The 24,146-nt window shown below is 37.9% G+C and overlaps 1 long non-coding RNA gene across 1 annotated transcript in view; it reads left to right on the top strand.

The window, feature by feature from the left end:
* The first annotated feature begins 635 nt into the window (after positions 1–635).
* Positions 636–24,146, top strand: part of LOC105740004 — a 270,477-nt gene continuing 246,966 nt past the window's right edge. Inside the window, exons 1-3 of the long non-coding RNA XR_001116006.2 lie at positions 636–974; positions 3,436–3,551; positions 12,370–12,450. This is a non-coding gene — a long non-coding RNA (uncharacterized LOC105740004). The remainder of the gene's footprint in view (positions 975–3,435; positions 3,552–12,369; positions 12,451–24,146) is intronic.

The raw sequence follows: 24,146 nt of genomic DNA, 5'->3' as shown, positions 1-24,146 counted from the left end.
TAGAAACTACTGGGCCCTGGGCAGTGGTTAAATTAGGTGTGAATGTAAGCTGGGCTGATCTCCATTGTGTAGTTAAAAACCAAAGGTGGGCACAGAGAGAGTATTTGTTCTGCCCTTTCTTCACCCACTGCATTTTCATTTCCCCTTTCTCTACTCCAGAGGCCTAATAAAGGACTCGAATGTACGATACTCAACACAGCTTTAAAACATCCACACAGAGTACAAAATTGTAGTAGGATTTTGGGTTTTGTTTTTCTTTTGAGTTTAATATGACTTCCTAGGTTCAGCGTACTTTGTAATATATTTCTTAAACCGCAGGATCATGAGGGCAAATTCCCTTGAGGGAAAGTGGCTCTGTGAGTTGATTAGCACCGTTTGCCTGCTTCCTAACCCTCTTCTGCTCAGGTATTAGTTGTTCAGACAGCTGAGCTCCAGCTCAGCTCTCCAGGTCCCGCGCTCCATTTTAATGCAAGCCAGTGATGCAAAGTCCTCGGCTTGGCCTGTCAGAACTTGATAGCTCTGTAAACACTGAAATCCTTGTTGCCATAACACCAGGAAAAATAATATGGGCTCCTGCATATAAATATAACGAAGGCCTTGGGGAATGGGAGCATTTCTAAATGACTTGAAGCTCTGTCACGGCATAATCTCTTATAAATAAATGTCAGTGTAGTCACTGAATGCAGACTGGATTTTTGCCTGACTACGGTGCTCAGCCTTCTAGACAATAGTTATGCTAAGGGATTATCTTTTAGCATTGTGCAGTTATCTCCTTTGTTTGTTTTCTCTTTTCATTATTCACATAAGCCAAGGGAAATGAAAAGCATCTTATTTCAAGCAAAAAGGCCTGTGAATGATTAACTCTGGTTCCATGCATTGGGACTTTGCATAGCAACCCCTTGGCTTGCAACGACAAAAAAGCTCAAGGCAGGAACCGCAGCCCAGGGACCTGAGACCAACGTTCTCAAATGAAGGTGTTGAGAAACAGATTCAGTATAAGCATTGTGTTTATGGGTAGAATTCTCTGTAGCTGGCCCATTTAATTTGACATTGGTTTTACTGCACTTTTTTTGGTGAAGATGTGTTTTGCTGACCTTTACTCTTGCTTTCTGAATACATTTGAGAATTCAAGTGAAACTTGGCCATGATTATGGCATAATGTGGTTTATGTCACCATATTTTATGGGTTCTCCCTAATACTATCCCAAACTGGGCTAACTCTGGCTAATTTTATATTTAAAAATGGAAATAACAGATAGCTTCATAATAGCATGAAGGTTTAATTTTAGCTCAACTAAAACTTTGTTGGTAAATTTTGGCACTCTTGAAATTGTATAGAACAGAAAACATTATATGAAATAAAGATAAACAAATGGTGTGATTATATAATTCCAATTAAAAGCATATAAGTATGTAAAGAACCCACATTGTACAGATATGAAATCTGAAATCAATTATCAATTCCATATCCTTTTATAGACATTTGGTGCTTAAACATTTATACAACAAGGTCCATTTAAAGATTTGAGTTAAAAGAGTTAGAAGAAAATGAAGTATAAGCTAAGGACAGAAGAAACATTTGAGAATTTAGAAAAAAGCAGTATAGTTATAACTGAGCCAAAATATTTAGGACACTTAAATTTAGACTGCAAGTCAATCCAGATGTTTATTTATTAATGTTAATAATGTTTCCAGTGTTGTTATAGAATGCTAAATCCCAGGGGTTCTGCTTCTAAGTTTAAAGACAAATGCAATGATCTTTATTCTTTTCCAGCTCTGTTTTAATTTTAGGAGCTTTTCTATAACCATGATTTTCCCATAAATGTGTTTGCAAAATCTTGAGCAGCTCCTGATGTCTTGCAGAAAGTCTGAGTGAAACACTGCTCTAGCAAAGCTTTCCACGTTCTGCATTGCTCTTCTTGCTTCCATGGCAATAAAGAGAGAAACTTGGCATAAGAATATAATCTGTTCCTGCCTGTTTCTCATCTGAAGTCATAAACCTTTGCCATCCCACCCAAGACTAGAATTTCAGCTGGCTTGAAACAGCTGTCTGCTTACAGGTTTATTCCGGTAGTAACCAAAGACAAAACTATTTTAATTGAAGGCCCTAGGCTGTTCTCCAAACCCTCACAATCTCTGGGTCATCCCCAGGAAGAAACCATTGAGGAAAAGGTACAAGTTACATTCTTTCTTATAGTTTTTGACACACTGTATATTTATGAAGTTGAGAACATTTTACCCTTCTAATTTGACAACATTGGATGCCATGGAGAAAAGGAGGGTCACAAACTCAAAAGCCCTGAGGGTTCAGGCACACAAGCTAAGTCAGCAGAGAGTAAGCTGCAGTGCATGGGTGGAGTGTCCTGTCCGAAGGGGCATCTGCTACTCTGCTTCACTTATTGCTACCATGTGGGAATGTGGAGGCCCAAGTTGCTAGATATTCTGATTTGTCAATAGAAGTTCTCAGTCCTGCTTTTTATGGGAATTCTGCATAGTTTTAAATGTTGGCAATTATTTTGAATAAAAATCAAAACATTATGAATGTTAACCCAAACATGGCTGTGGATTGGATGTCTGGGGCTGCTTGGGTTCAACCCCTAGACTTTGCTCTTGATTCACTACCGGTAGACTTTGCATTTATCAGTTGCTTAGCTTCTAAAACTGTCAAGTGGCATAATTTATTTACACATTTTCCTTCTTACTCTGGTTAGTACTGCATAAAGAACACAAGTTTTGGAGTCGGGGAGAGATGTAGATTTTACTAGTTCCAGATTTTACCAAATTGTGACTTGTAGCCTCTTAATCCCTTGAAAGCCTCTCTTATGCCATGCAGAAATGAAAACCTATTTTACAGGAAGTTTGGAGGATTAAATAAACTAATATGTAAAATACTTAGCCCAGCCCTACAGGTGCTCTTTGCATAGTGTTACCATTCTGATCATTACTATTAAGAATAAACAATACCATAAAGTGATCCACTTTAGAAGACACAAGGACTCCATCAGAAAGAGTTTCTCTCAGTATAGAGAGAAGAGCCTCTTTGTAGATCTAACATGCAATATAATACAAAAAAAATTGTATCAAGAGCCATCTTCGTGTTCTTAAAGAATTTTGGGATTTTGTTGCTAGAGAAGACCTTGAGGAAACAGAAACTCTGACAACTAGAAATGACAGAAACATCAATTTCATCAGAGACATTAATATTTGGAACCATGACAAATGAATGCTTTCCTTGAAATGCACTGTGACATATTAAGAACGTAACTTGTTATGAAAATAAAACCAAAGACTATATCTGGAACTATGTTGTAAAGTAAAAGAATGTAGGCTAAATTTTTTTCCTATTCATTTCTGTGGGATTATTTACTTTGAAAATAAATGGATGAAAGTCACTTAGAACATTTCCTGTTTTTTTTTTTTTTTTTTTGTACCCAGGCAGATCTGCTGTTAGAGGAGAATTCTTCTGTCCTAGCTGTGTCTCTGTGATCTGTGGATGAGGATGGGAAAGGACCAGTCAATCAATCGGGGTGTACAAAATGGAGTTTGAGAAGGTAAGTGATGTTTTCTCCATGCTTTCTGTTCAAAATTAGGTGCAATTAAATCTTTTTTTTTTTTTTTTTTTTTTTGAGATGGAGTTTCACCCTGTTGCGCAGGCTGGAGTGCAATGTGCAATGGTGCAATCTTGGCTCACTGCCACCTCCGCCTCCCAGGTTCAAATGATTCTCCTGCCTCAGCCTCCCGAGTAGCTGGGATTACAGGCAACTGCCACCACACCCAGCTAATTTTTGTATTTTTAGCAGAGAAGGGTTTTCACCATGTTGGCCAGGCTGGTCTTGAACTTCTGACCTCATGATCCACCCGCCTCATTCTCCCAAAGTGCTGGGATTGCAAACATGAGCCACTGCTCCCAGCCGCAATTAAATCTTTAACATTCAAAGGAAGAGACTTTCTTCCTTCTTTCCTTTTCCTGGAACAATGGAAAGTAATAACAGAAAATAAATCAGTCTAACGAATTGTCCAGTGGTAAAAACAAAACAGCGTACTGATGTAATATGGTTCAGTGTATCTTGGGTCTTTCACATGACATGTCCTCTTGCTTAATAAGAGTTCTTTGACAGTATGATATTGAGTGGTGAGATTGTGTAATGGATTATTTGAAGTATTCATCTATAAGCCATTCATATATTTACTGACAAAACTTTTATTTTTAAAGCTTAAGGGCAGTTAGTGCTGGTTATATAGGAGTCTGCCATAAACTCCATATCTATATATGGGAGTTTATTTAGTATTAACTCACACAATCACAAGGTCCCACCATAGGCCTTCTGCCAGCTGAGGAGCAAGGAGAGCCAGTCCAAGTTCCAAAACTGAAGAACATGGAGTCTGATGTTCAAGGGCAGGAAGTATCCAGCATGGGAGAAAGATGTAGGCTGGGAGGCTAGGCCAGGCTCTGTTTTCACATTTTTCTGCCTGCTTTATATTCTAGCCACACTGGCAGCTCATTTGATTGTGCTCACCAGATTAAGGGTGGGTCTGCCTTTCCCAGCCCACTGACTCAAATGTTAATCTCCTTTGGCAACACTCTCACAGACATGCCCAGGATCAATACTTTGTATCCTTCAATCCAATCAAGTTGACACTCAGTATTAAGCATTGCAGTAATGAATAAATAATATCTCCATCTACTGTGAGATAGGAACTATGCTAGGCACTTAAAGGACTTTGCTTGTAATACTCATCACCCTTTATGTGGTGATATGGTTTGGCTCTGTGTCCCCACCCATATCTCATCTTGAATTGTACTGCCATAATTCCCACATGTTTTAGGAGGGACCTGGTGGGAGATAATTGAATCGTGGGGGCAGTTTTCCCCATACTGTTCTCGTGATAGTGAATAAGTCTCACGAGATCTGTTGGTTTTAGGAGTTTCCACTTTTGCCTCTTCCTCATTTTCTCCTTGACTGCTGCCATCCATGCAAGATAGGACTTGCTCCTTCTTGCCTTCCACCATGATGGTGATTCTTCCCCATCCATGTGGAACTGTAAGTCCAATTAAAGCTCTTTCTTTTGTAAATTGCCCAGTCTCGGATATGTCTTTATCAGCAGCGTGATAACGGACTAATACATGTAGGTCTTCATGGCCGTTATACAGAGGGGGTAAATAGAGTCTCAGGTATAAATGGCTTCCTTCAGGGCATGTAGATAATTACAGGAGGCTAGAATTGAGCCAGATTTGTTGTTCTAGACTCCTCTACTGTATACTTTCTCAAATATTTTAGGGAATAATTTGTCCCACTTGTGGGACAAATGAATTACTTAGAAATCATCAGCATTGTCTGACAGCAATCCAACAGCAAAATAGAGGTAGAACAAGATCAGTTAACACATATCAGAGGGAAAATTATTCAAGATCCCTTGCTATTTCTTAGCAGAGAAGGAAAGGTATTCTTCTCCTCTTGCTGACTGCATACATGACATGAAAGGAAATGGAAAAGAATTGAAAATAAAATGGCAATGATAAGGTATAGAATAAAGAGAGAATGGGATTGACAAAAGCATAAAGAAACTAGCTTCCCCCTCTCCTTTTCTTTCATGAACTCAGGCTCTTAAAAAGGAATTAAGGGGGCTGGGTGTGGTGGCTCACGCCTGTAATCCCAGCACTTTGGGAAGCCAAGGTGGGCGGATCATGAGGTCAGGAGTTCGAGACCAGCCTGACCAACATGCTGAAACCCCGTCTCTACTAAAAATACAAAAAAAAAAAAAAAAAAAAATTAGCTGGGCGTGGCAGCACATGTCTGTAATCCCAGCTACTCAGGAAGCTGAGGCAGGAGAATTGCTTGAACCTGGGAGGCGGAGGTTGCAGTGAGCAGAGATCAGGCTACTGCACTCCAGCCTGGGTGACAGAGGGAGACTCCATCTCCAAAAAAAAAAAAAAAAAGAATTAAGGGCTACTAAATTTGATTGTAGAAAATGTCACCTAACAGCACCTGGCATTCACTAGACAAGACATGGTCATTCAATAAATGTGTGAGCAAGTAAGATCTTTGGTAACTTTGTTTCCATTCTTTCTAAAGACTCTTTACTCCAAGTACTATTTTCAATCCTGGTTCAGATGTCCCTGTGTTATGAAGAGTACTAGATGATAGATAAATCAAAGGGCCATCCTGAGTGCAGAAAGAAATTCTCATACTTCATACTTCATTGCAGATAAATTAGCATAACAAAATGCCTCCACTCTTTCTTTTCCTTTGGAAAAAGATTTTGGGTTGTTTACTCATATGTCCATGTATTAGTCTGTTCTCATGTTGCTATGAAGAAATACCCAAGACTGGGTAATTTATAAAGGAAAGAGGTTTAATTGACTCACAGTTCCACATGGCTGGGGAGGCCTCAGGAAACTTACAATTATGGCAGAAGGTACCTCTTGACAGGGTGGCAGGAAAGAGAATGAGTGCTGAGCGAAGGGGGAAGCTCCTTATAAAACCATCAGATCTTATGAGAACTCTCTCACTATCATGAGAACAGCATGAGCAGCACGATGGTTAAATTACCTCCCACTGGGTCCCTCCCATGACACGTGGGGAGTATAGGGACTACAATTCAGGATGAGATTTGGGTGGGAACACAGCCAAACCATGTCATTCTGCCCTTGGCTCCTCTCAAATCTCATGTCCTCACATTTCAAAACACAATCATGCCTTTCCAACGTCCCCCAAAGTATTCTAGCATTAACTCAAAAGTCCAAGTCCAAAGTCTCATCTGAGACAAGGCAAGTCCCTTCCACCTATGAGCCTGTAAAATTAGGGGCAAGTTAGTTACTCCTAGATACAATGGGGTACAGGCACTGGGTAAATACACCCATTCCAAATGGGAGAAATTGTCCAGAACAAAGAGGCTACAGGTCCCATGCAATTCCAAAATCCAACAAGGCAGTCATTAAGCCTTAAAATTCCAAAATGACTTCCTTTGACTCCATGTCTCATATCTAGGGCATGCTGATGCAAGAGGTGGGCTCCCATGGCCTTGAGCAGCTCTGCTCCTGTGGCTTTACAGGGTACAGCCCTCCTTCCAGCTGCTTTTGCAGGCTAGCAATGATTGCCTGTGGCTTTTCCAGGTACATGCCGTAAGCTGTTGGTGGATCTACCAGTCTGGGGTCTAGAGGACGGTGTCTGTCTTGTCACAGCTCCACTAGGCAATGGCCCAGTGGGGACTGTGTATGGGGGCTCCAACCTCACATTTTCTTTCCACACTGCTCTAGCAGAGGTTCTCCATGAGGGCTCCATCCCTGCAGCAAACTTCTCTCTGGACATCCAGGTGTTTCCATACATCTTCTGGAATCTAGGTGGAGATTCCCAAACCTCAATTGACTTCTGTGCACCTGCAGGCTCAACACCATGTGGAAGCTGCCAAGGCTTGGGGCTTGCACCTTCTGAAGCCACAGCCTGAGCTATACCTTGGCCCCTTTTAGCCACAGCTGGTACTGAAGCAGCCAGGATGCAAGGCATCAAGTCCCTAGGCTGCACATAGCAGGGGGGCCCTGGGCCTGGCCCATGAAACCATTTTTTTCTCCTAGGCCTCTGGGCCTGTGATGTGAGGGGCTGCCATGAAGGTCTCTGACATGCCCTGGAGACATTTTCCCCATTGTCTTAACATTCAGCTCCTTGTTATTTATGCAAATTTCTGCAACAGGCTTGAATTTCTCCCTGGAAATTTTTTTTTTTATTGCATCATCAGACTGCAAATTTTCCAAACTTTTATGCTCTGCTTCCTCTTGAATGCTTTGCCACTTAGAAGTTTCTTCTGCCAGATGCTCTAAATCATCTCTTTCAATCTCGAAGTTCCACAAATCTTTAGTGCAGAGGCAAAATGCTGCCAGTCTCTTTGCTAAAGCATAACAAGAGTTACCTTAGCTCCAGTTTCCAACAAGTTCCTCATCTCCATTTGAGACCACCTCAGCCTGGACTTTATTATCCATATTACTGCCAGCATTTTGGTTAAAGCCATTCAACAAGTCTCTAGGAAGTTCCAAACTTTCCCACATCTTCCAGTCTTCTGAGCCCTCCAAGTCTCTAGGAAGTTCCCAATTTTCCCACATTTTTCTGTCTTCTTCTGAGCCCTCCAAACTGTTCCATCCTCTGCCTATTACCCAGTTCTAAAGTTGCTTCCATATTTTTGGGTATCTTTATAACAGTACTTCACTATCTGTGGTACCAATTTACTGTATTAGTCTGTTCTCAAACTGCTATAAAGAACTGCTCAAGACTAGGTAGCTAATAAAGGAAAGAGGTTTAATTGACTCACAGTTCTGCATGGCTGGGGAGGCCTCAGGAAACTTAGAATTATGGCAGAAGGCACCTCTTCACAGGGTGGCAGGAGAGAGAATGAGTGCTGAGTGAAGTGGGAAGTCCCTTATAAAACCATCACATCTCATGAGAACTCACTCACTATCAGGAGAACAGCATGACAAGCATGAGGGCAACCACCGCCATGATTAAGTTACTTCCCCTCTAGATCCCTTCCATGACACATGGGGATTATGGGAACTATAATTCAAGATGAGATTTGGGTGGGGGCACAGCTAAACTATATCAGTCCATCTAAGCAATTATTTTTGTTTTTACTTTGGAACATCCAGATGGGGCTCTGAAGAGTAAGGAAACCATGTAAAGTTTGGTTCTGTGAAGAGAAGCAAAGAGTCAAGGTGAAATCACAGAAGGCCAAGTTTATCACTTATATTAGTTCACAGAGATGAAGTTCCAGGCACTGTACCTTCCTTGTGGCTATAGATGTCACTATCTCAAGAATCATGTGGATGAGTAGTTCTGAGTTTCCCATCAAGTTCCTGAATCAGAATTGCTCACGGGAGGGACAGGCATATCTTTTTCACTTTAAGAAGTTTCCACAGGTGGTTCTGATGTGCAATCTCGGTCATATAGCTGACTTAGACCCTTTAGGTAATTCACTCCAAGTTTTTTCCTCATCCATTCCAAATGAACATATACTACTGCACTATTTTTATATCAGGTACTCAGATCACAACAATGAGAATACAGCAAAGGGATTCTAAATAAAATAATATAAAATTCATCAAAATATGCTTCCCTCCAAAACATTGTGATTTTTGAACTAGATGTGATAAAATGGAAACAGAATCTTGAAAGTGCACATATAATTAAGGTCAAAACAACAACGTTAGTACAGTCAGATCCCTGATCAAAATTCCAGAGGGAGGGATGTTTGGAAGTTCACCAAACTAATGTGCCTGATATGACCCTCAAGATTTTTCACCTAAGAGGTTAGGGATGCTGGCAGCAGAGTTGCAAATAAGCTTGAAGCTTTAGAAAAAATAAAATTTCAGAGGGGAAAGGTTGAGGAGGGGAAGAGAGAGAGGGACAGAGAAGAGGCACCAGCATGAACTGATGTAAAGTGAAGAATATCCTGGGGAAATGAAAGGACAACCTCTATTGAAAAGAAGAGCAAAGAACATCAGAGTAACTAAGAATGAACCAATAAATGCCAGATGCTCCTGGGATGCTGGGGGCATTTGATCGAAGGGCAGTTATGTTAGAAGCTGAGCAAGTGACCTTAAGGCCGAGGCAGAGAAGGACCCAACAGTTCCAGGGAGTGGACTGAGAACTCAATCTGCAGCAGTAAGTGAAAATAGAAGAAACCAGTGAAGATAGATGCCCCCAAGGGTCAGGGCTAGGAGAGTTGCCTGTGATAAGAAATGATATTAACCCAGAGAGGGCTTGGAGGAGGCTGATGCTCAACCCTCAAAAAGCCGAGTAACAAGACATTATATCCTTGTAACTCCACTCATCATTTTAGGATATGGTTTTTATCCTAAAAGTCCTTTTTTATTGTAATAAAAATAGTGGTCCACTTGAAAAAACTGCATTCAGCTCCCAGTAGATGCTCTAGGTATGGTGAATGGCCAGAAGGAAGAAAGGGGAAAGGTCAGGGGCATGGTCTTTGGGAGAGAAAACCACCCCCTTTTGTCATCAGATAGCTAGTGGGACTTTGCAGGGGAAGGATTATCTGGGATGTAAGTCAGAGGTCATGTATCAGAGATGGAAACCTCCAGGTCCAGAGTTCAGAGGACAGAATTGTGGGAAGTTAAGAGGTCGTGTACATGACATTTGGAGAGGATAGGCATGAAAGAACTTGATAGAGATAATCCACAGTGGAAGGGCTGCAGTACCTCCAGAGCAAGGGTGGACTATAAACGGAAGACAGGAAGAGGAGCCTGGGGAAAACAGAATCCAGAAAGCATGTGGAGAAAAGAAAACTCAATATAAGGCTTAATGCCTGGAAGCGAACTAAAGACTCATCAGAGACTTCTTGAAAGGACACCTCAGGAAGATGCCAGCTGAGGTGGTGGCTGAGGAGGTGCATCTAGTTGTTCTGCCACTCTTTTGACCTGAAGTGAAATAGAAGGTCTGGGGTTATGCAGGTAAAGATCCCTTCCACATCCTGGAATCTCAGAGTGAGTATCAGCCTAGACCTGGGGAAGGAGGGAGGTGAGACTAGGTCAGAAATCTAAGAAGTGAAGCCTCTTTGGGATACAAAATAAAAGTAGTACAAGAGAGCCCCTTGTGGAACTTTTTAAATACCCAAGACTGTTGACAAGTTGGGACAATTCTGTGACAGATCTCGTAAGATAGAAAGCTTATGTTTACATTTAGCTAACTTGATGTGTTGGACTGTGGCTGGGGTGAAGGAGGGGATGACACTTGGGAAGACCAGGAAGAGATGAAAGGCCATAACTCAAAAGGTATAAGTCCGGGAAGAGGAATTTTCCCCTTACTGGTCATGAGAGGACCATGTAAATGAACCCAGGCTTAGTGAAGTGGGAGCACCATAAGATAAGTCTCTTCTGTGGTGTTCTGGTCTTGACAACAAAAATATTTTAAATAAATTGGTTAAAGAGCATAAGAAATTGTGTAAGCATTAAGGAAAAAGTATAACTAGCTTCTATTTAGCTTCATATAAGGATATAACATAAAATATTTTTCAAAAACTAGTACAAAATACATTAAAGTAGTATTTGAATATCATTGGTGTTTTCCAGTGGGAAGAGAAATTTATACTGAAAATGCCAACTTTACAAAATAAAGAACTATTTAGAACTGTTCATCACTACAGTTAGGCATGCTCTATCATATAGCATACCTTGACCAAGAAGACTTTATGGTGATTTGAATCAACAAAACACCATATCTTGTTCAAAAAAGGTGCTCAATATGTGTTTGAGTGGATAAAATGAGTATATGTTGAGTAAACAAATTAAGGAATAAATTGAAGACATAGTTGTATATTCAAGTCTTTCTCCAGGGATGGGTTAGCTGCCCTTCCAGGGGCTCCCATTCTACCATGGGTATATCCCATCCCATCCCATCCCATCCCATCCCATCCCATCCCACTTTATGCTATGTTCTCTAATAAACTGTAAGCTACTTGAGGTTAGGAACTAGTTCTTATTCTTCATGATAACTGTAGCCCTGACCATAGTGCTCTGCACATGGTAGATATTCAAGAAATAGTTGTATAAATGAGTGGCATTTAAGCTTAAGCCAAATGCTAAATTAGCATTATACCTGGGAGATTAAGAGGGGTTAATTTTTTAGGGATTAATACTTGAATGTTTTTTAGAAAGTCCATTAAGGAGCTATGATAAGAGAGAAGCAGAAGAACAATTTGGACAGTGTTATTATTTTAATTTGACAATATATTTGGAATGGAAAATGGATTGTAATGATTCAGAGCAAAGAATTCCTTTCTTGGAAATGAAAGGCTGGAAAATGCAGCATGGAGACATACTTCTTATTGAAAACACAGCAGGGGAGTGTCCTTCCCCCTAAAATCATTCAGACTGTCAGATTAAACATATATTATTTCTTAAAAAAATATTCCCAGAGGAAATCCAGCATCTATCTCCCCCTACTGGTGTCATATAAAGAGTGATGTCTGTTTTTCCTTGAAATGAGGAATGTTCTAATTAAGATGAACATTTTAATTTGTTATTTGGACAAAAAAATCTTATATAAAACGTAAGCATTCTGTAATGGACATTTGTGTTGTAATGAGCTTTAGCAATATTTGAGATATACATTGTTTCATCACACATAAAGAATGGTTAAATATTCTTGCTAGTTCATCTGCCATTAACAGATTTATATGACAATGGATTGTAATTGATTGATACAATGAAAGTTTTACTTACTACAGAAAATTTCAAACATATACAAAATGTAAAGAATAATATAATTCTTTACATATACATACATATAATGGGAACTTCCATGTCCCATTATCTAGCTCCAACAAACAAGTCATAACTAATCTTGTTTCATTTATTACTTCCCCAAGGTCTCACATCCAGGTCGTTTTGAAGCAAAGTCCAAGCATTGTATCACTTCATCTGCAAATATTTCAATAAGTACCCAAAAGGTAAGGATGCTTAAAATATCCTCATAATATCATTATTATGCCTAATAGTTTTTTATCATCAATTATCTAGTCAGTGTTTACGTTTCCACAATTGTTTTAAAATTTATCATTATTTATTTTATAGTTTGATAGAAACAGGCTTTTAATAAGAGCTATAGGTTATAATTGTTTGATATGTTTCTTAAATCTCATGGGATTGTAAATTCTTCCTCTAACAATTTTTTCTTTTAAAAAATATAATTATTTTTATTTTAAAAATAGATTTAGGGAATATAACTTTTTCCTTGCTTTTTTTATTGCTAAAACTGCATCATTTGTGTTCTGTATTGTATCTTATATAATGTGCCACAATCTTGAATTTGCTGCCTGGATCCCCATGGCATCGTATAAGACATTCCTCTGTCCCTTGTATTTCTTGTAAATTGGTAGATCCAGAGGCTTAAGTTTATTCAGGTTTGATTTTTTTTTTTTTTTGCAAGAAGCTGTTATGCACTTTCATCACTCAAAATTTGGCAGCAATTGAAGTTCATCATCTACTCCAGACTCTCTAGAGCAGCACTCGCTAATAGAAATTTCTATGGTGATGGAAGTATTCTATATCTGTTCTATCTAATATGGTAGCCACTAGCCACACATGGCTACTAAGCACTTGAATTGTGGCTAGTGTGGCTGAGAAATTGGCTTTTAATTTAAAAACTTTTAATTACTTTTAATTTAAATAGTCACATGTGGCTAATGATTACCATAGTGGATAATATAGCTCTTGACTCATTAATTCATTAATGGCTAAAAAATAATAATCTTATTGATAATTTTTTCTTTATTAATTAAAATATTTTTATAAAGAGAAACTTCCTCTTATCAACTGAATTGTTGCCATGAGATTCAGTTCATACAATACAGGCAGAAAAGTAGTTTAATTTTTCCCCATATTTATCAGTTATCAAATAATGAGTTGGTTCCCTAGTATTCTCCAAAGGTGACCCAAGGAGATTTTTTTTGTTATGAAGTCATAATTTGTATTTCAATTCATTGTAATTATTCTTATTGATGCTCAAATTGATCTAACCTTGGCCAGAGAGAACCTGTTTCTTTTGAGTGATCTTCATATGATCAGTGTCCTGCCTTCATCTATGTTGTTCCAGGGTCATCTTATACATGGCCTGTCTCGTGTCTAAAATTAGCCATTTGTCTAAGAAGCCCTGGTTCCAGTTAGTAGTCTATTTCAAGAACATATCTGGACACTTGGGGTGATCGTTGCTATTGGGTTGGTAATTGTTCTAGCTTGATAAAAACACAGCTAGAAATAGATTTTTTTAAAAGATGAACTATATCATAAATTTATCTTGATACATTCAACTTAAAGTCAGGCAATGGGATTGTCTTTGATTTTAACTTTTTTTGTTGTTTTTATGATGAAAACCTGGAGTTTTAATAACATTAATATAGTTACCCATTTCCTTTATGCCACAATATATACACAGTAATTTAAGAATAAACAATACCAACAATGCCAGCAACAAAATTATTATTGAGAAAGTATAAGTTTTTTTTTTTTGATTTTGCATAATTTTTGTCCTTAGGGTCCTTCTCATGGATGACATTTTATTGTATTTTAGGTTTATTTGAAGTAGTTCATCCTTGTGTGGTTTTGCCACAAACTGGATACACTTTTATATTTCTTTCACTTTATTTTTAGATAAATGATATCTTTTTAAGAAATGTAGTTTAATTTTATAATTATGTAAGATATTTATAAATGTGCTTTGAGAGTAAAATCTATAAAACAAAGTATTCAAAGATGTTTAGATTCTCTATCTCCTTAACCCAATTTCCTCACTCCAAGGATTCATTTAAAACATTTATGATTTAATCCTTCATTTATTGATGTGTATGTATTTTTATCCTTCTTATATTAACCATAATATAAGTGATCTGAGGTGTGTATATATTTTTATATATATACAAATATATACATACACATATATATATTTGTATATATATATACATATACATATATATTGTATATGTATATATACAATATATATGTATATATATGTGTAAATATATATACACATATATATATATGTGTATATATATACATATACAAAGATGTGTATATATTTTTATCCTTCTTATATTAACCATAATATACTATACAAAATTTCTCCCCTACTCTTTGTAAAAACTAAATGTATCCTGGAGATCACTGAACAATAATATATAGAGATTGGTCTCGTTTCTTTTTACAGCTGCATGTGTTCTATATTTCATTCAATAATTGCCTCCCCCCAGCAACCATTTTTTTAAGAGATAGAGTTTTGCTCTGTCACCCAGGCTGGAGTGGAGTGGTGTGATCATAGCTCACTGCAGCCGTGAACTCCTGGGCTCAGGTGATCTACCTGTTTCCAAGTTGCTTGACTACAGGTGCTCACCACTGTGCCTGGCATTTTTGCATTGTTTGTAGAGACAGGGTCCTGCTATGTTGCCTAGGCTGGTCTTGCACTCTTGGCCTTGAGTGATCCTCCCACCTTGGCCTCCCAAAGTGCTGGGATTATAGGTGTGAGCTACCACTCGTGGCTAATAATTCCCTTATTAATGAGCAGTTACGTTGTGGAAAGTTTTTTTTTTTTTCCAAATGATAGCTGCAGTAGCGGCAGCAGCAGCATCAAATATGTTACCTTTCTCCATAATCTTTGCTTATTCACTGGGTTTATGTAGGTATTCATAAAAAATTTAAAACATATATATGTTATATTAATGACCCAAGACAAGTGTTGGTAAGAAATTAAGGTACATTAATGGAAAGTTATAGGTCTTGGTATCCTCAAACTCAAATAAAATATTTTAATTTTCATTAATTATCCCATTAGGGGACTGATTACTATTTTTCTGATTTTCAGACTTCCTAGGATACAGCTTGGAAAGGTTGGAAAAGTAAGGATGATTGAACTTGAAAGGTGTGAATGAAAGAAGAATTATCTTTTGGGATGGAGAGTAGTAGCTGTTTTCAAAGAAGATTTTATTTTATCTTTCATTTTTGGCCTATAAGTTTTGCAGAGAATCCGTGATTAGAGTATTTAGTAAAGTACTAGGTAATTATTGTTCTGTTATTTGGACACATATTTAAACTAGAATTTTGAAGATAGCAATTGGCAATAATTATGTATGTTCTAGCCACTTTATTCATTCTACCTCTTTTTACCATATACTTTAAAGATATCTATATGGTAAAAGGTAAGTGGCAACTGAATAATCACAAATACGTCAACAAGTAAAGAGATGCTTTGTTTTATTGAGTGCATTCTTATATTTTCTCTTTTGCTGGAATAAGAAGTGGGGTTTTAAACTGATCTGTTCTAACATTGTTTTTCCTCATTTTCTCTCTATTTAGAGGGTTTCAGTAGGTTTTCACACATTCTCACTTATTAGTTAGAAGCTGTCATAATTTTTATAATAATACTCTAGTTCTAGTTATTCCATCATGAGCTGATTCTATTTATACAACAAATAAATGCTAATTAAAACTACTCTATAACCTTGAACTGTACATTAGGGAAGTTATACCTATGGTGGATGACTGAAAAGAGAGTCCAGGATAAACTGATACATCTAATTCCACATAGTAGCCTTCGAATCAAGACTCTCAAATAGTAAAATGCACTAAGCCAATATGGATGGGAATAGCCTCCTGGTGTTTTCCCAACTATTTGAATTTTTAATATCTTCTCTTATAGCTATATATTTCTGGTTCATTTATGCTAGCAGTGTTATCAGTGAATGTATTTTTAGATTCTGTATTCCATATTTTAGATTCTGTATTCCATATTTAATGAAATTTTATTTATAGGAAGGAAAGAATGGGTGTGCATAAGGACCTAATCAAAGAGGCCTCTGACACCTGTTGAGCAGTTGTGTGAATGTATGATTATCCACGGAAAAGAAGATCAGAGGGAAATGGTATTTAAAGCCCTTGATTAGTTAGCAGAGAGAATGAAGTAAGCCAAGTGCTTTGCACAAAGTGACAGAAATGAAGGTAGAAGAAACAGTTACAAATGGTGGTGGTACCAGAAGTAAGCTTCCCGTAACTTCTACTCCGAACTTCAAGAAGGCTGTGGCTTTGTGGATATTCTTCCTTTGGCAATCTACTAAATTAGAAGAACTGGAATATCAATAGTATTGAATTCTAGCTCTTCAGAAATATCACCAAAACAATCTGTTGTTTATAAAAGCCGAGTTTATTCTTACCGTTGTAAGGAAAAGAACTGCCTTGACATAGTCTTACTAGTCTTGGAATGAGGATGGCAAAGTTGGGATTCTTAGGAGGTTTGGGGTCTAGTATGAGGTGAGTTTTCATTGTGGAGGCTTGATCAAGGTTGAGTAAGGTGGGTGTAAACAGCAAGGCTAGGGCATTGAGGTGAGGAAATTCAGAGCCTTGGGAGGTAAACTATAATTTCATACTATGTATGGAAGAGTTGAACAATGTGATATTAACTTAATGGGGTTCTTGGAAAGTTCCTGGGAAGATTAGTAATTTGCAACTTTTATCTTACTGGGCTATAGTTTCTTGGAATAGTAAGGTAATGATAAAACAAATACTATATGTGGTTATTAGCCAAATTAACCAAGTTTATGATTTCTTTGGTTGCTTCTCAGATTTTTTTCAAAGATTCCAGAGAAATCTACTGGGATGTGAGTACAACATTCTTAACCTAAAACAGCATATGTTCACCCTTTGTAGCTTGACATTCTGTCCAGAGCAATGATCCCCAACCTTTTTGGCACCAGGCACTGGTTTCGTGGAAGACAGTTTTTTCATGGACAACGATGGTGAGGGATGATTTTGGGATAAATTTGTTCCACCTCAGATCATCAGGCTTTAGATTCTCATAAGGCGTGTGCAACCTAGATCCCTGACATGCACAGTTTCAGAATAGGGTTTGCGCTCCTATGAGAATCTAATGCTGCTGGAGGAGGAGGTGGAGCTCAGGCGGTAGTGCCCCCCTTGCCTGCTGTTCACCTCCTGCTGTGTGGTCTGGTTCCTAACAGTCCACGGACCAGTGTTGGTCCACGGCCCGGGGACTGGGGATCCTGGTCTACAGTGTCTCTGTTCTGAACAACTGCCTGTCTGATTTCATGAATCTCTCATGTAAGGAATTCTATAGACTTGGTGGCATTGTTTAACTCTCTTCCTTGAGCTATGGCCTGTAGGATTCTGCCTGCTTTCTAGTCCTTTTGTAAAGCATCAAGAGAAGAGGTTTGAGGAGACAAGGAATTAATTCACAAATCTCCCTGAATAGTTAGGTTCAGTTTTTCTTCTTCTTAAATTAAGTTTTCTAATGATCTCTTTTTTCTTGAGGAGAGACTCATGGGGCAAAAGGGACTCTAGGTGATGTCAGAGATCATGCTAAATGTAGGAATCCATTTACCAAGATAACAATCCTTGTTTAATTTTTAGTAGAAGCCTATTGATTTTTGTTCAATAAATCCAATACCAGTGACTGGGGACTACCCAGTGATTTGATTTTGGTCCCTATGTGGTTATCAAATACTCCCATGTGGTTATCAAATAGTGTTTTAACATTTGGTGCTCCTCATCAAGAATGATGTGTCACCAGGCAATGACATTTGTATTGTTGAAATTATTTGGTAGATATAAAGCAAAAGTGAAGTATGTTTATTTATATGATATGTGAAAATGATACAGCCTCCAAATACATACCATCTGTTTTCTAGTTCTCTTTTAATTTCTATTTCCGTGAACATTTGGATATAAAAGCTTTTACCCTCAAAAGGTTCTAGAATATTCTTTTGGTGGAGACAGGAATCTTCTTTTCTAGGTATGATGTGATGCTGTGGTAAGATTACCGTCTGGCTGACCTGTTGTGCATTTTCTAGCTTAAAAAAAATAACCTAAGAGTTGAATCCAGTTACCCAAGAAACTAACTGATTCATTACAGGGAACTGGTACCAAGGGAAGATAGATGACTCTCAAGTGAAAATGTGCAAACTCCACATTGATTTTCCAGCTAATGAGTAAATTGTAGTCACATATTGGACTTATACCATAAAATGACTAAGCATGTGAAAAGCAACATTAACAATAGCAGCCCTAAAGATAATATAGAAGTAACATAGTAGGCTGGGCGCGGTGGCTCACGCCTGTAATCCCAGCACTTTGGGAGGCTGAGGCGGGCGGATCACAAGGTCAGGAGATCGAGACCATCCTGGCTAACACAGTGAAACCCCGTCTCTACTAAAAATGCAAAAAATTAGCCGGGTGTAGTGGTGGGCGCCTGTAGTCCTAGCTACTCGGGAGGCTGAGGCAAGAGAGTGGTGTGAACCTGGGAGGCGGAGCTTGCAGTGAGCTGAGATTGCGCCACTGCACTCCAGCCTGGGCGACAGAGCGGGACTCCGTCACAAAAAAAAAAAAAAAAGAACATGGTAAAAGATAACTTTACATGAGCAAAAGAGGAAAGAAAGTGGCTAGGAAACAAAGAAAATAAAATAATGCAGATTATAGCATAACAATCTGTGGAATTATTTCATAAATACAGGATGGAAGTGGCCACATCTTGTGCAGTCATCTTGGTCTGAAATTTTTGGGTCTTGGGTCTCCTTTGATGACCATTTGTTCCTGTATGGTTCCCAAAAATACTCACATTTTTCCAGTAAAACCTGTCTTCTAGTGATCTGAAGATTACATATTCCTTTTGAGTCCATTATTATGAAACCCAGAGTTTTGCTGTTATGTTAGTTCTTAACAGAACCTGATGGGATCTCGTCCAGGACTGTCTTTCTCTGATCTCACTTCCAAAAAACCAGGTCTCTAGATTTCAGACCACAGGAGGATGTTGAAGAAAGTTTGCTTGTGTGGTTGATGATAACACTGAGTTTATTTTGTGAATGCTGTGGAGTATTTGGCCATAGCTGCTTGCAATAATATATGGAGTCCAGAATTGGATGATAGTCCTAGATGAATGCACTGACCTATTACTAAGTGGAGTTTGTAAGGGGGAAGTGATGAACCCCAGATGAGTTGGTCTTATTGTCATTAAGGTGAATGACCTTAGACCAAAGATTTGTAAACTTTTTCTGTAAAGGGCCAGGTAGGAGATATTTTAGACTTAGCAGGCCATATGGTGTTTGTAGCAATTACTCAACATGAAAGCAGATATAGACAATATAAAAACAACTTGGCTAAATGTGTTCCAGTAAAACATGATTTACAAAATACAAACATTGGGCTGAATTTGGTCCAAGGATCTTATTTCCCTACCTTAGATCACTTTGGCCTTATGCTTGCTTTTAGCTTTCTGATGTGCCCTAGGTACTGGGAGGACCAGAAGCAAACAGCCATTGGGAGGATCTATACAAGCAAGCAGTTTTGTGCAGCTAAATTTGGATTTTGGGGGAAAGACAACTATCTTTGTTTACTAAGATACCAAGGATGCTGTTATTCATTCATTAATTCCGTTATATGAAGCCTACTGTGTGACAAGTCCTGGAGATACAAAGATGAAAGGTGAAGGCCCTGGTCTCAAAGGAGCTTTCTTTCCTTAAGATTTTATAAATAAATACTCACAGCATGATAGGATATGGTGAGAAACAATGTGCTAATTTGTTGTCAATAAAGTGAACTCAGGATCTAAGCCAGGTGTGCATGTGTGTGTGAGTATATGTGTGGATAAGGCCAAGTCTCTGCAAAAAAAGTGTTATCTTGGCCAGGCACGGTGACTCACGCCTGTAATCTCAGCACTTTGGGAGGCTGAGGCGGGCGGATCACGAGGTTAAGAGATCGAGACAATCCTGGCCAACATGGTGAAACCCCGTCTCTATTACAATGCAAAAAATTAGCTGGGCATGGTGGCGTGTGCCTCTAGTCCCAGCTACTCAGGAGGCTGAGGCAGGGGAAGCACTTGAACCCAGGAGGCGGAGATTGCAGTGAGCCGAGATTGTGCCACTGCACTCCAACCTGGCAACAGAGCAAGACTCCATCTCAAAAAAAAAAAAAAAAAAAAAAGTGTTATCTTCCCTTCCTTTTCTTCTTTTTCTCATTTCTTATGTATAATATAATAATGCTGTGTTTTGAAGGCAAACTTTCAAATGCCTTTGGATAGTTGTGGGGATTTTGCATCCCTTTGCTACAAAATATGTCTTTTAAAAGATGTTGAAGACAAATCCTTCTTTAAAGCCCATTCGTCTATGGGCATCATTGAAAAGATAACCAAGGTGATTTAAATAAGTAAAAAGTTATTTCAGTTGGGGCCTTGCATATGTAGAGGGGAAATGAAGAAAGTGTTCTCAAGAACTTTAAATCTCAAATCTCACAAATTCCCCACTTTTCCAGTTTGAACTGGACACATCTGTATGTTAGGCCCTAGATTTTACAACTTTATTGTCTTTTCTTTGGACCAGTTTTATGGGAATGGTCTGTGAAACAGCACCTATACAGAGTAGGGAAAGCTAACTCAAGATAGAGGCGAAACCAGAGAAATCAGGTGTTTACAAGGAGTCAAGAAAGTATTTACCTTTTAAGAAAGGCAAGAAATTGTGGGGAAAATATACTTGAATATATTGAGTCTATATTTACCTTTCTAAGCAGGTTATACTTCTCAGTATATAAACATTTGGTGGAAACTGAGGGGTTCCAATCTGCATTTTCTTTTTTTTTCCCCTTTTATTTTATTTTATTTATTTATTTATTTTTATTTTTTGAGATAGAGTGTCACTCTGTTGCCCTGGCTGGAGTGCAGTGGCACAATCTCGGCTCACTGCAAACTTTGCTTGGACTACGGGTGTGCACCACCATGCCTGGCTAATTTTTGTATTTTTAGTAGAAATGGGTTTTCATCATGTTGTCCAGTCTGGTCTCAAACTCCTGACCTCAGGTAATCCACCCGGCTCGGCCTCCCAAAGTGTTAGGATTACAGGCGTGAGCCACCATGCCTGGCCCAGTCTGCATTTCAAAGATTTGTCTATGAAATGGAACAGTCACACTAAACATACTGCAGTCATACCAACGAGAAGGCAAAATAAAGAAAGAATTAAAAAATACCCCCCCCCCAAAAAAAACACCAAAAAGCCAAAAAACCAACAAATGAAAAACATAAAACAAAAACCAACACAAAAACCCAAGAACTAGCTGGTGGATTTGTCATTCTTTTATTAAAAAACTTTTTTTTTATACATTTCTACTTGCCTACAGTGATGGCTTTCCTGCTTTGGGTTTTTATAGTATTAGGCTTTTTGTGAGATTCGTATGTTTAAAATAAAATTTAATATCTATTAAATATTAAAGCTACTTGCTGGCTAGTAGTTTCAATAATTTATTATGTTTATCTTGCACAATGTCCTAGTTTCTTATTTTTTGTTTTTCTTAGAGTCTCGTAGAGCTTAGATTAGAGTGAGCTGAGTGAGGCACTCAGCTGGGAGACACAATTTAAGGGGGTTTCAAATACCTCAATAATGAAATTTTAATGAAATATTAAAAAAATCAAAATTAATGCAAAAAATCCATGATGAGCATCTTATCAAAAGTTTAAATAAAGACAAGACCTGCTCTGCACTTGAACAATTCTGTCTCATTCACCTCACCCTAATCCTGGCCCTGGTTCCAATGAAACTTAGTTTAAAAACAAGCGTCTAGCCCCCAGGGCATAATTTATTGGTTAGAAACAAAATCACATTAAACTCTTATTGATCTTGATTACTGCATTTTCTGGCACCCCTTAATATTTTGCATCCTAGTCCTGGTCCTGCCTCTCAGCTACCCTTAGAGTTGATTAAATCCCACTGTATTACTTCTATAGGTAAAGTTCATGTGAAAGCTTACAGAGGTGACAGGACTAGCCCAGGTTGAGCAGACAAGAAATAATAGGGTTGAAACTTACCATGGTTTTGTGTCCTCTATCTTCCCAATTAAATTCCTTGAGGATAAGATTTTCAGTTCTTATTTCTTTCTGTTATACAGTGCCATGTGTAAAGCAGTCTCCCCGACCCTTGTACTTGCGATCGTCCTGCTATCTGCCTACCATCAGTGATTTGTGTGACCTTAAAGGAGCTACGTAGTTCTTACTGTCTACATGGCATCCCAATTCTGGGTAAATTCAATGAAATAGAAAAGAAAAGAGTAGAAAGCAAAACAAAACCTTTTCCTGAAACTAAAATCCACTTTCATCTCACTTACATAGACAAAGTAGCTGACTCAGTATTTGAAAATTTTTTTAATCAACTGGTTTGTAGTGATGTACAGATACAAGCAGAATTCCCTAATACTTAAAACTTCTCCTTAGTAGAAGTTTGTAGAATTAATAAATAATAATTGAATGCTGTCCACAAAGGACAATGTTTGAGTTGGTAATTATTAGACCAGGTGGCTAGTGTTTCTTCATTTTCTCAAGAGGTGGGAAACATATAAGAATTTTCAGTCTAATAACAATTATATAAAATAGCACAAGTTATGGGCAGGGGTATGTGTGATGGCGGGAAAGCAGTGGGGACAGAGGAGTTGGAAAAGAGGAAAGCACAGTCATCTTATATGGTTTTTTGGTTAAAACTATGAGATATTTGTGGGTTTCACATCAGTCAGCTTTCATTATTCTTGTTCCCATCTTCTCTGATTCACATGGTTTCAGTTTCTTTTGAAACGTCTTTGGTTCAAAACTTTATGGCCATGAAACAGAGCAGTTTAAAATGTTGACAGAAAGTTTTGGAAGCAATCAGTGAGTTTTGCACAACTTTACTAGCAGTTATTTTTAGTGTGAAAAATGGTTCTATTCTATGATAAACATGGGTTAGGAATGTTTATGTCATTATTATGTAGCTACTTAGAGAAATAAGACCACAGTGTTACATATGTTTGTTGGAAATGGAACTTATTGGAAAGTTAAAAGGTGGAGATTATAATATATATAATATGTGAGAAATATATTTTTATATATGAGGAATATATTACATGGAGGCATAATTTCACTGTGTTGAAAACAGCATTTGCTTAAACTGGAGAAGAGGTAGCTATTTTGCATTCCACAAATTGAATTTAATATTACATTTAAAAAATAATAACTTTCAACAGTTTGAGATCTCTTTTGAAGCCCAGATATAATTTTCATTGTGACAAAATAGGATGAAACTGGAAAGTTATTGAAAGATAGCATTGATTTAAAAAAGAGGTAAGAAGTATTTTTTTTGCGGAATCAATTTTATATGGATGGCATGAATTTAATCCTTTGACTTATTTGTCTGCCAATCCTGTGATACATAATAAATTCATAGTTCAATTAATTGGATATATTGTATATAGTGACTCATTTAAGGAAAATGAGCTATCATCATCCAGAAGTATTTATGGGGTGACTAAAAGTTCAAGGTGCTGGCTTTACAACATCAGTAAACAGACGTTATACTTCTAGGAACTTAGATCTAAAATCAAAAAGAGAAAAAAAAGGAAGATGACATCAGAAGAAGGTTAAGCAATCAAAAAGTACTCATGCAAGACACATACCGGATGCAATAGAAACTAGATAATCACTCATTTCACAGTTCATTAATAAATATCTCCTGGAGGGAGGAAAGGAAAGAAAATGTTTTGAGTACCAACTATTACCAGGCACTGTAATAAATACTTTATATTCTCTCAATTATGGTGAAATGGAGGGCATAAGGCCGAGGCATCCGAGAGAAATCTGAACATA

This window comes from Nomascus leucogenys, chromosome 7b (genome assembly GCF_006542625.1).
Source record: "Nomascus leucogenys isolate Asia chromosome 7b, Asia_NLE_v1, whole genome shotgun sequence".
NCBI classification, from domain to species: Eukaryota; Metazoa; Chordata; class Mammalia; order Primates; family Hylobatidae; genus Nomascus; species Nomascus leucogenys.
Note: the sequence above shows the minus strand (reverse complement) of the source record. Positions and strands in the feature narration are given on the sequence as shown.